Source organism: Sciurus vulgaris (assembly GCF_902686455.1).
Source record: "Sciurus vulgaris genome assembly, chromosome: 16".
Taxonomy (NCBI): Eukaryota; Metazoa; Chordata; class Mammalia; order Rodentia; family Sciuridae; genus Sciurus; species Sciurus vulgaris.
In genome coordinates this window covers 66,683,195-66,695,517 of record NC_136477.1, presented here as the reverse complement: position 1 = coordinate 66,695,517, position 12,323 = coordinate 66,683,195, and the positions used below count along the sequence as shown (strand labels likewise).

At 36.1% G+C, this 12,323-nt stretch overlaps 1 protein-coding gene and 1 pseudogene across 2 annotated transcripts in view; one reads left to right on the top strand and one right to left on the bottom strand.

Annotated features, from left to right (window-relative positions):
• LOC306646623 (zinc finger protein 610-like) overlaps positions 1 to 12,323 on the top strand; it is an 827,359-nt gene that overhangs the window by 374,169 nt on the left and 440,867 nt on the right. The gene's annotated exons all lie outside the window — the stretch shown is intronic.
• The window catches only part of LOC306647066 (flavin-containing monooxygenase 5-like), a 49,955-nt pseudogene continuing 47,992 nt past the window's right edge, over positions 10,361 to 12,323 (bottom strand). Inside the window, exons 8-9 of the transcript XR_013766932.1 lie at positions 11,601 to 11,773; positions 10,361 to 10,791 (exon numbers count right to left, since the gene is read on the bottom strand). The product of XR_013766932.1 is annotated as a flavin-containing monooxygenase 5-like (transcript). The remainder of the gene's footprint in view (positions 10,792 to 11,600; positions 11,774 to 12,323) is intronic.

Sequence of the window (12,323 nt, the reverse complement as noted above, 5' to 3'; positions counted from 1 at the left end):
CTGATAACAGTAAGTGGTAGAGAGGGGAAGAGATAAGTAAAAGAGAAAATTCCAGAGACCATAAAAAGAACAGGCCAAAAACTACCCAATGGATTCCCAGTTCTGAGGCCACTTCTGTTCAGAAAAGTCTATCTCTGTTACCTTTGGAAATAAACCTGCTTCTTGGCTTGCTATCTCTGTGTCCTGTTCTTCAATTCTGGTGTTGAATATAGACAACAAATCCAGCACTCTGGATAGTAAAATAGCTGCCTTTGCTCAGATCTCCCTGTTCCTCCAGCAGGTGCTGAAGCATTGTCACCTCAAGTTGCCTCCCACCTCAGCTCTTTGGCACCAGTTGGTAAACATCATGTACAGTGCAGTCTCTGGATCAGCTGTGGCCAGGCTGCTTTTCTGATCTCAGAATTTATCCTGCAAAATCTGTTGTGTTTCTCTGCATTCTCCCTCCTTTTGTTGAACCAGCACTGCAAACTGCTTGGCTCTAATGTAGTCTTTTTTTAAACTACTTATTTATATTTTTAAAAACTGTCTTTTGATTCATTGTACACAAATTGGGTACATCATTTTGTTTGTACAGTTGTGCACGATGTAGATTCATACCATTCATGTAATCATACATGTACATAGGGTAATGATGTCTGTCCCATTCCACCATTTTTCATGCCCCTCCTCTCTCTCTCATTCCCTCTACATAATCTTGTATCCAAATTTCTGAGTCTCTAAGATACTTTGACAGCCTAATACTGTTTTAGTGAAATCCCTCTTTCACCAACCTCTCAAAGCAGTATTCCTGCTGCTCAAATTCCAGTTTATGAAACAAGGAATACAGCATTCCTGTAGCCCACCATCTTGAATTACCCAACATTGTTCATTTTTAAAATACTTTTTCATTTGTTTCATTTGAGTGGTTTGTATTGCTTTGCAATTGTTAGCACAAAAAGACTGGTGTGGACACAAACTTCACAGATCAGCTCTTTATTCAGGAATGAAGTCTCATGCAGGACTGGATGAGGGGTGGGAATGGGGGGGACACCAAACTGGACCCACTCTCCTGGTGGAAAATGGGCCACTGAATAAAGGAGGAGATTTGGGTTTATATAGGTTATACTGAGAGGTGACTTAAGTAATAAGAATGTCTGCTCGGGCACTCAGAAATTTGGGGTCTGTCTTACTGGGTGAAATGGGAGGGGGATCTGGAATTAGCAGTTCAAGCACTCGGAAACAGCGTTGTGAGAATTTGAAAATTTGTTTTATTGGGCAGTATTTTTACTTGAAGAATGGAGGATCTGGGGTCAGTGTTCAGTAGTTATCTCTTTCCCTTCAGGGTCCCATTGTACTGTCACTGGGAAAGGATTTATCTGGGGAAGGGTCAGTGTTTTGAATTCCTTTCTACAGGATTGTTCTGTCATTGGGCAGAAATGTACTGGGAAAGAATCAATGCTATTAATGTATGGATTTGTTTTTCACTCCCTTCTCTCAGGCCTCACTATTTTGGGTTTTTTCATTTTCAATATCCAACAGCAATGTCTAATGTTTATCTGAGTATTTTTCCTCTCATGATTTATAGTTCTAATCTCTTGAAGCTCAAGTGATAGAAATATGTACATGTGTGGACATATAGTTAATCCTTCCAAATATGTAGAAAAAATTATATCTTTCAATATCCATTGTCTGCTGTGTTTATTCTCTGTAAGTTTTGAGTCAATTTCAATTATTTTTTTCTCATTATGGTTTAATTTTCCTATTTTTTGAATGCTTCATTTTTTTATTAGATATCAGATAAGGCAAATTTTATCTTGCTCAGTACTAGGTATTTTTGTTTTCTGTACATATGTTTGAGCTTTGTTCTGGGATGCAGATATGTTTAAGTAAATTGATCCCCATAACTTGGCATTTTAAGATTTAGATTTTGCATTATTTTTTTCTATGACCACTGTGACAAATTACAGCAAATTCAGTGACTTAAAACACACAAATTATCTTACATTTCTTTGGTTCCTAACTACAAAATGGATCTCTGTGGGTTAATATTAAAGCTTCTCTTTCCTGGAGGCTCTAGGAGAGAATCCATTTCCTTAATTTCTAGCTCCCCATGGATACCTACATGGTTTGGTTTATTATCCTCTTTTTCCAAATTTAATACCAGCAAATAGGTCAAAAATCTTTTCATATCACATCGCTCAGACCTTCTTCCATTTATAGTTGGGTCCAACTGAGTAATCCTAGGCAAACTCCCTATTTCAAGCTAACCTTAATTCCATCTATAATATTAGTTACGCTTTGGCATATAAGCTAAACTAATCATAGATTTTGGGAATGAACACAAAGATATCTTTGGAGGGTCATTTTTATGCCTACTATCAGCTTTCAGTCTTGAAAGAAATGTTCCCTACTAGTAATGGAAAACCCTTCTGTTCGGTACTCCATGTTCTCAACTTAGGCAGTTCAGTAGGCTGGAAATTCATTACTCAGAAATTTCCAGTCATAACTCAGAAATATTCTCAGGGTAGTAAGCTGCAGCAATCAATTAAGGGTCCACTATATTTGTTTTCCATATTTCAGAGGTCATCATTCTTCATTATTTGGTATTTAATATACTTGGTAGTTTGAATGTATCTCCCAAAAAGTATGTTACAAAATTAAATTCCATCATAGTAAAATTAAGAGGTGATTAGGTCATGAAGATTCTGCATCATTAGTGGATTAATACTGTTACTGTGAGAGTGGGTTTGTTATCATAGGTGTGAATTCCTTATAAAAGATTGAGTTTGACCCTCCACATGGGATGACATAGTACAAAGGCCCTCATCATATACTATCCCCTTGTTCTTGGCTTCCCAGTCTCCAGAACTGTAATCAATAAATGTTTTATTTGTGTATGTGTACACATACATATATGGTGTGTGTGTGTGTGTGTACTGGGATCAAATCTAGAGGTACTTAACCAGAGCCATTTACCCACCATTTAAAAAAATTTTGAAACAGTTCTCACTAAGCTGCTCAGGTCCTCACTGAGTTAAAGACTGCTGGCCTTGAACTTGTGTTCTTCCTGCCTCAGCCTCCAGGGTTGCTGGGATTGCAGTTATATATCACCATGCTTGGCTTCTTGGCAAATTTCTGAATCTTCAGTATTCTGTTACTGCTGCAAATAGACTAAGATAATGCCTGAAAAACTATTTATTCACATAATGTGTCTGGAATGTTGTTTTTGGTGGCAGGGTAAATCTAGTTCATGTTACTCCATCTTGACTAGAAGTCTTCTTACTAATTTTGATTGGCTATCAATCATGAAAGCTGTTTACCATGTTGAGAGGTGGATATTTTTGATCCTGACAGGTGTCCTTGAGTTTTGTTCTGGTATTCAGTTTGCTTCTTCAAAAACATTTTGGGAAGCTCTTTAGTTATAATACTCTACTTTAATACTTGGAAAACGTTTTGGAACCATGTGCTTCAGTTGAGTCCCCTTGATTTAGTTAGTCTTTATGACCTTAGCATCATACATATTTAAGAGATTTTACTCTGATTCATATAAGATTTGTGGTGTCTCTTTACACTTCCCATATAGTAGGTGTCCTTTAGGGGAAAACCAGCTGCAGGTCTGAGGTCCCTCAAGTTTCCAACTCACCCTCTATTAGCTCATACTGCTAGGAGCTTTATTACATTAACAGATATCCTCTGACTAGGCAAAGGTCATACACATTCCAGACCCATAATCAACAAATGACCCCAGAGGATAAAATGACTATTGATCTCAGTTGACCTTGGACAGTTCTACCTTTTCTCCTGAGCTTTTAGTTCATCTAGTTGTAGTTGCTACCACAGTTCTCTGCTGCATCAGAAAATAAGATGCTGCCCTCAGAATCCTCTGATCTCAGACTAGCTCTTGATCTGGTGGATCTGTGGATTGTCAATTTCTTTTATTTCATCTATAAATACTCTAACTGTAAATCACTCTCCCAATCTACAGAATGCCACTCTACTAATTGGGGAAGAGAAACACCACCTTCAGATTATTACAAACATTTCCAAACATCTGTGTATTTAAAATTTCCTTAGCCTATCCAAATTCCCTTTCTCTTATTTTATAAGGCCCTGTTAAGGACAACACCCATGCCACTATTCAGTTCTAACCCCCAACTTGTAGTTGTGACCCAAAACTTCAATTTTGTAATTCATAACAGAAATCCCTGAAATTAAGAAGAGCTTTAGGGTCATAGTTCTGAGTTATCAATGGGAATGGAAGTCAGAATTTCCCCCTTAAAGATCCAGGTGCACAGTCCCTGCACTAATCTTGACTCCTTCAGATACTCAATATGTTTACCTCATCTTCTCAAAAACTGTCACTATTAAGGACTTTGAAAGCAGTACTGAAGGGACATTAGATCCCAAGTAGTAGAGAAGTATGTGAAAAACTACTGGGGGTCTTAAAATACATAGCATATTACCTTAGGCCTTTTGATTTCTGACAAAAGGAAAACTCAAGACAAGAGCTTCTTTCAGGATATGAATGAGTGCATGAAAAGTGCTAACTGGACAGAAAACATGAAGCAGTTCATCTTCAGTCAATTTAAGTGCCCTGGAGACAGGGGATGTTAAGCAAAGGCAGGTGGCACTCCAGAACTGCATATGTGCTGCTGGATGGTTACCACAGAGGGCAGAGGGAAAGGGGAAGAGAGATTCAGGGTGTCCCTGAACCACCTCTGTCATTGGTCCTTTTCACTGCAGGAGAAGCGAGGTGGATTTAGAAGGGATAAAGAAAAAGGTCACAAGTCAAGTAGACCATAAAAAGATGCTTTAGAAAGCACAAGCCAATTCAAGTTTGGCCTTGATGGAATCATGGTGTCATTTTTTTTTTTCAGTAGCCAAAGAACCAAAGTCAATCTAATTTAGAAGCCAATATATTTTTCTACCTTCCCCCCCATACTGTATTATCCATAATAAATGCATCTCAGGTTAACACTTTGACAAGAGTAAGGAGACACATAGTCTAATATGACAGAAGGTGGGTAAAAATTCAACTTCATTTGGGCATGGTGGTGTATGCCTGTAATACTAGTTACTCAGAAGGCTAAGGCAGTTCAAGCTCAGCCTGGGCAACTTAACCAGATCCTGTCTCAAAATTACATAAAAATGCTGAGACGGAGCTCAGCACATGCCTAGCATGCACATGATCTAGTAAAATACACCAGCATCTACAATCCCAGCAAAAATTTTGCAGAAATGAGAAGCAGGTCAAAGAAAGATCTATTTGGTGAACCTGACATGATGACACAGAGGATATAGCATGGAATTAGGATAAGGAGACTGAATCTCAGTCCTTTCTGTTAATTACTAGCAATTTGACCTTCTCTGAGCCTTAGTTTTTGTATAAAACTGGGGTTAAAAATAATAGCTCACAAGGTAATTATGAAAGTTAAATTCAAATATATATTTCTAAATTTTCCATGTAACCATATAATCTATTATAGTCGCTCTACCAACGACACAAATCTAAGAAATAAAAGCAGTATGACATGCATGGTGGTGCATGGTGATAATCTCAGTGACTTGGGAGGCTGAGGCAGGAGGATCACAAGTTCAAAGACAGCCTCAGGAACTTAGTGAGACCCTGTTTCAAAATAAAAATAACACAAAAAGGGTTGGGGATGTGACTGGATCTTGATGCTCTTATTCGAAATCTTTGGAGATGGAGCCACTGAATCTGTGTGCTCACAAAATTTATCAGGTCATTCTGATCATGATCAGCTTAGTTTGACAGTCACAGAGCTACCCTAATCCCAGACATGACAAGATAGAACAGAACAGAAAATTTTATCCCAGAATCTAAAATAGCAGAGAAAGCAAGGAGGACTCTAGAGCTAGAGGGGACAGGGCAAGTCTGGTCACATTTCTCCTTTACCTACTGTACAGGACAGAAGCAAGCATTTTGGTATATATGATAGTGACACCCAAAAGTTCAATTCCACATTTAAAATGGGAGAAAGAAGTCTTACTATCACATTCAAGTATTTTTTGAAGTAGAAGCTAAACCTGACTTTCTGCAAATGATGTCTTACTGCTATGAACTCAAATAAGTAGGTGGCATAAAGGTTCTAGCCACCCAAAAAGAAACTGGGAAGTAAAATAGACCATTCAATCACTGGACAAGTCAGTTAGCCAGAACACAGACACAGAGAATGAAATTAAAAACAAATGACCCACTGGCTAAAAAGTAAGTCCTTCTTAACCATTACTGTTACCTTCAGGTAAAATTAAGTAGCTGAGCAAATAATCACTGCACAACATGTTACCCCTAACCTTTCATATATCTGAGATATGAAGAACCAAGAACACCACTTGCCTTAATAGATAATGCATAGAAATGGTTCAGCATAACATGGTTGTCCTCAGGAAGTAAGGTTGGATCAAACTAAGAGACAAAAAAATTAAAAAGAATAATATTAGTTGTATGGACAAACCATCAGCTTACTCTTTCTCAGAGCTTTCTGGGATTGTTAAGAATGCCTTATCTTTATCTCCTTTCAATAGTGTATCCACTCCAGTATGTATCAATAATACATTCTTATCACACAAAATTTGGAAAATTCTCAGTTCATGGCAGAAACCCTAAGCATCAAGATCTGCTAATCTTAATAGAGCTAAAACAAAATTCTTACCTATACAACTATGGAAGATTTGCATTAAATGGCAAAAGTAATCTTAGTGAGAATCAATGAGAATAAATACAGAAGTCAATTTTATGCAAGCAAAAATTGTAACTCTTTTGTATATCCCCATATGATAAGTATTCCTTATCTCATGTTGGACTAGAAATCTCAGAAATTGGTCCTAGAATACACTGTGGTCCTGGTTTTTTTCAGTAACAGAGACAGGATTTTAGTTCCTGAATAAGCTAACAAACCAACCTTGATAAAAGTAGTCTATAGTGCTATTCCTATGTATATGATTTATAATCTCAATATACCATTATAGCAATCCCAACCTCTAGGATTACTGAATTTTGGCCAAATTAATCCTACAGTTCCTCAGATCCTCCAGCAATATTCTCAGGATACTTACAGAAATACTAGTGCCCTTGTTAAGAATAACTTGGAGTAGGTTAGGAGGAAGGATGGGTGGGGATTTGAATGTCTATTTAGATAAAATACATATATTTCTTGAAAATAAGGTCCAGGGGGTGAGCTGGAAATATCTAAAATATATTTCCACAAATATGAAGAAAAGTACAAAACTTAGGACAATGCATAGAAAAATACATGCCACTAATATTAAATATAGAAGTCATGGATCATAACTTTTAACCCATTGGGTCTACAAGTGTTAAGTAGTGCAAGGAAAAAGTTGCCTAACATAGCAACAAGATTCCATGAAGAGGAGAGGGTTCATAGACTTGAGCTAAGGAAAGAGCTACCCTATTTATCAGCTTTACAACCTCGAAAAATGCCTTTACCACAGTTTCCTCATCCATAAAAATAAAAAGAATCCTTGCCCTATTTCCAATGTTATTGAGGAAACTAAAGAGATAATGGATGTGAAGAGGCCTTGCAAACTTTCAAACAATGTAGACAAATTAGATTTCATTTTCCCCCCACCCAAGCAACACATAACAGGGTTACAAATTCTATGATTTCTGATACTACAATGACTGCAGCAATAAGAACAAGAGCTATGTAATAGTCATTAGGGAAATGCAAATCAAAACCACAATAAGATGCAATTTCTTACTCACTAGGATGGTTATAATTAAAATGACAGACTAATGAATTGGCAAAGATGCAGAAGTTGGAACTTTCAAACTACAATATTCCCATTGCCAGTGGGAATCTACAATAGCATAGCCACTTCAAAGAGTTAAACAGAAATTTACCACATGACCCAATGTTTACATTTCCAGGTATATATCAAGATATATGTGCCCACGTGAAAACTCGTATGTTAATATTTATAGTACCAAAAAACAGAAACAATTCAAATGTCTATTAATAACAAACAAAATGGTATGTCCATACCATGGAATATTATTGTATCATAAATAGATACGTGTTTCAATATGAATGAACCCTGAAAACATTAAGTTAAGTGAAAGAGTCTCACAAAAAATACCATGAATAGACAAATGCATAAAGACAGAAAGCAGACTTGTGGTTGATAGGAGTATGAGAAAGGAAGGAATGGAAAGTGACTATAAATGGCTACAGGGTTTCTTCTGAGGATGATAAAAATGCTCTGTAACTAACTACTGGTAATATAACACAACTCTGAATATACTAAAACTTATGAAACCATACAATTTAAAAGGATGAATTTTATGGTATGTAAATTAAACTTCAAAAATGGAAAAAATAATGCATCCTAGAAGGAAAAATTTAACAATATAGAAAACTGATTTTGTTTAAAAATCTAAAAAAAGTTTTATAGTCTCCAGTGGAAGATTATAATAGTTCATTTAAAGAACTGATTTCAGTTAAACATATATGAAGCAAAAGCAAAATTAATAAATACAACTGATATTTTACAATATCTTAAAAACTTTCCAAAGCACATTGTTATTATGTTATGTAATCCACAAAACACTGCTGGGAAGTACACAGAATTTTTTTTTTTTAATTTCCTTATCATCATCATCATCCAAAAAAATACAAATTGGTTAAGTAACTGGCTACACTAAACTTATTGCAAATTTAAACCTGATAAAAATGTATTTTAAGGCTTACCAGAATGGATTGGGAAATTAGGTGAATAAGGGAAGTGAGAAATAGCAAAAGTATGCTGATCTTCTCTCTGTATAGTTATGATTGACTATTATTCATTGGTTGCTTTGCCAGAACCATATGATGCAAAAATGTAGTTACCAGTGGCCTCATAATTTAATTTGGTATCTTTAAACCCTTTTAAATCTCTGCCCACCGGTCAAGAAGAATGTCTAGCTTAAATTTGAGAGCTTATATAATGAAAACATTATTATCCAAAATTTCCTAAATAATTATTACACTATGCAGTTTAGAAAGATGTCACCCTATGCCCTGTGATTAGTAATATGTTCCACTTCAGGACTTGTGGTTGCTGAGAAACACTGAGTCCAACCCCTGATTTTATTGTTATGGAATACAGAACCAAAAGAATTGAGGGCCTTGTCCACTTATTAGCAGAGGTGGGTTTTGAACTCAAAGCGAGAAGAATACTCAGTGTAAATACAGCACACAGTTTCTTAGATAGGCATAGCTCTTACTGTAAAGTAGCAAAACAGTAATTATGAATATGGTTTGGAGAATATTTGCATTACTGACATAGTAAATTAAGTAGGGATGAAGGTCTTGGAAAAAATAATATTATAGAAAACAAAAGGGGTTGAGGTTATAGCTCAGCTGGTAAAGTGACCTTGCAAGCACAAGGCCCTCAGTTCAATCCTCAACACTGCAAGGAAAAAAAAAAAAAAAAGAAAAAGAAAGAAAAGTATATAGAGATCTTTTGTGATACCAGGGAATTTTTTAAATCAAAAATTTACAAAATTTTGATTATATGCAAAAAAAATTGCCTGATATTGTGTGTGTGGTTGTTTTTTTAAGTTACTTTTCCCCAATGACTACTCTACTTGTTGGGTCTCATAAAACTACAGAACTGCCAACCGATTTATCAAACTGGCAGATTAAGCTGAGGCAGCTTAGTAAGACAAACAAGGCACATCCAGTCTCTGCTGGGTAATACCACCAAAGGTCAAAGGAAAACTTGAAATATTAATAAAAAGAGTTTTCAAACAATAGGCTATAGTCCACTAATGGGCTGCAAAAGATACAATAGCAGCCACATGCTGTGGCACAAGCCTGTAATCCCAGTGACCCAAAAGGCTGAGGAAGGAGGATTTCAAGTTCAAGGCCAGTCACAGCAAATTCATGAGACCTTGTTTCAAAATAAAAGGGATTGTGGTTATGGTTCAGTTTGTAGAGGGTCTCTGAGTTCAATTTCAATACCAAAATAAATAAATAAGTAATTAAATATTTTTAAAAAACAGAAAAGAACACATCACAGAGAATAAAGGCAAACATACCACATATTACACTTCTGTATATCTGTTATGAGTGTATTGGGCTGCAATGCAAAATAAATGTTTTACCATAGATACTTGGCTAAAAAGTTAAAGTACACTAGACTGAGACTTTTTGGTACAAAGAATAGGATCTAAATGTTTATATAAGAAATATGTGCACATATATAATGGATTCAGAAGATTCCTGAGAAGAAATGGAAATGAAAAACAAAATTTAAAAATTACTCTCATGAAGGAAATTTAAAAACCACTTCTGGGTTACAAGAAAGACAAGGCAAAAGAGAGCAAGTATTTTAAAATTACCTTGACAAGATGTCTCAGAGCTTTCCATAGAATCTAGTTTTAAAGCATCAAACACCTCAAAATCAGATTTCTTGACATGGGTCAAATTACTAATCATGCCAAGCTGACTGGTAACCATAGGCTGAAACAATAAGCAGAAAAAAATTCTTGAATTCCCTTTTTGAATCCCTCTCTTCCACCCATCCTCCTCTCTGCATATACTAAAAGTTACAAATGATCATACTCAGCATCTCCATCTTTTATCAAGAGGAATCCTTTAGGGTAAGGAAACTGCTACCATCAATTCAGAGAGCAATGATAGTTAAAATGAGGCTGCTAAGTCATGGTGACCTTTGGAGATCAAAGCCTTACCTCTGATGGATCATGAACCCACTGTCCAACTACAAAAAACTTGTATTGGTTCTCTCCCCACAGGGAGATCCAAGATGGCAATGAAGTCATTATGGCTGTAGAAGAAAACATAAGGTCAGTCAAGTTCCTTTAAGAAGACAGACTATAGAAAACTAAGTGGTAATTCTAGTATTATACCAATGACTTTCCATATTCCTAAGCCACTGTGTCCCTTGTGTAAAAAAATAATGTATTAGTCCAATCTCTTTATCTATATCACCTTGGACATATGTTTCCAACCCTTCCAACAATGTTGGTTCTTAAGCCAATGCCTAGAAAAAAATAGTCAATGATCTCCCAAAATGGTTCCTCTTGGTATAACTATTTTGCTCTAGGAGAACAGATCCCTCTTAAGTATAAGTGCCTTAACAGATTTGGGATATAGGAGTCCTTAAGGTACTTTCCATATTTTGGTGAGCCATTACTGTAAAATGACCTATCTGGTTAAGTGGGCCATTCTAGTAATCAGTTAATTCATCATTGCTCTTCAAGTGCCACATAACACTACCACCTCAAATTTTATGGTGCATTTTGCTTTAGTGCAGAAGTCACAGCAGCAGATTCTGTCAGTTACAGACTTCCTGCAAGCATAGAAAAGACCTGTGCAACATCATCCTAAAGATACACTCACAAAGTTATTATAAATTCCCTTGGGGTAATGATATTCTAAGTGGTGGTAAAGCATCTGACACACAATGAGGTTAAAAACCAATGCCATAGATACTAAGTGGTCACAGAATAGGACATATTCCAAAGAAAACATCTAGTGGGTGGAGATGGGAAGTCCAGCCTGTTTACTCTTATTAGAAAGGACAACAGGTCAGGCTTTATTCCTGGACCCCTCAGTAGCAACCAAAACACTTACCTTCACCTCTTAATCAGTAGAATCTTGGTGCTCCAGTTTTTGAAAGACCCAGAAATGAAGACCTCCTTGCCTTCTTCAGGCCAGCAGATAACAGTAGGCTGGGCCTGTTGGGTGGGTTTTATGGAGTCATCCAAATCCTGCTGCCATGATACAAATTCTTTGTCCCCAGGAATCTGTAAAAAGGAGTAGGGTATCCCTAGAATAAATTGTGACCCAAGAATTTTTAAAAAGATCATTCTCCTTCTTAGAGAGAGGTGCTAGGCTTCAGCCAAGGAAATAAGCCTTAAAATTAGAATAAATCAGATTTTTAAAAACCATAGAAAAATAACTCATCTTGAACCAAAAATGGTCAAATGGCTTATGCTCAAGTGTTGCATAAATCATAGTCTAACTTTTGAGTTTGCATATATTACTTACCCTTTCAGAGCCTCAAGATTGCCCTTTTAAAAAGAAAAGAAAAGAAAAAGAAAACCCTACTCCCTACTGCCAGTTTAATTCATAGGCAGGCAATTATAACATGCTTCTGAGTACCTTTTAAGAGAGAGAAAATAATACAAACAAAAGATGGCTATATTTGTAAAAATTAAGTCAGGTATATATTTTTCACAAGCAACTATATACAGCCCTCAATGATCAACTGTAAAGAAAGTTACAGATATCAAATTTCATAAAAAAAAATATAAACTCTATTTTAGCTAATAAGTTATGCAAAGAAGGGACATT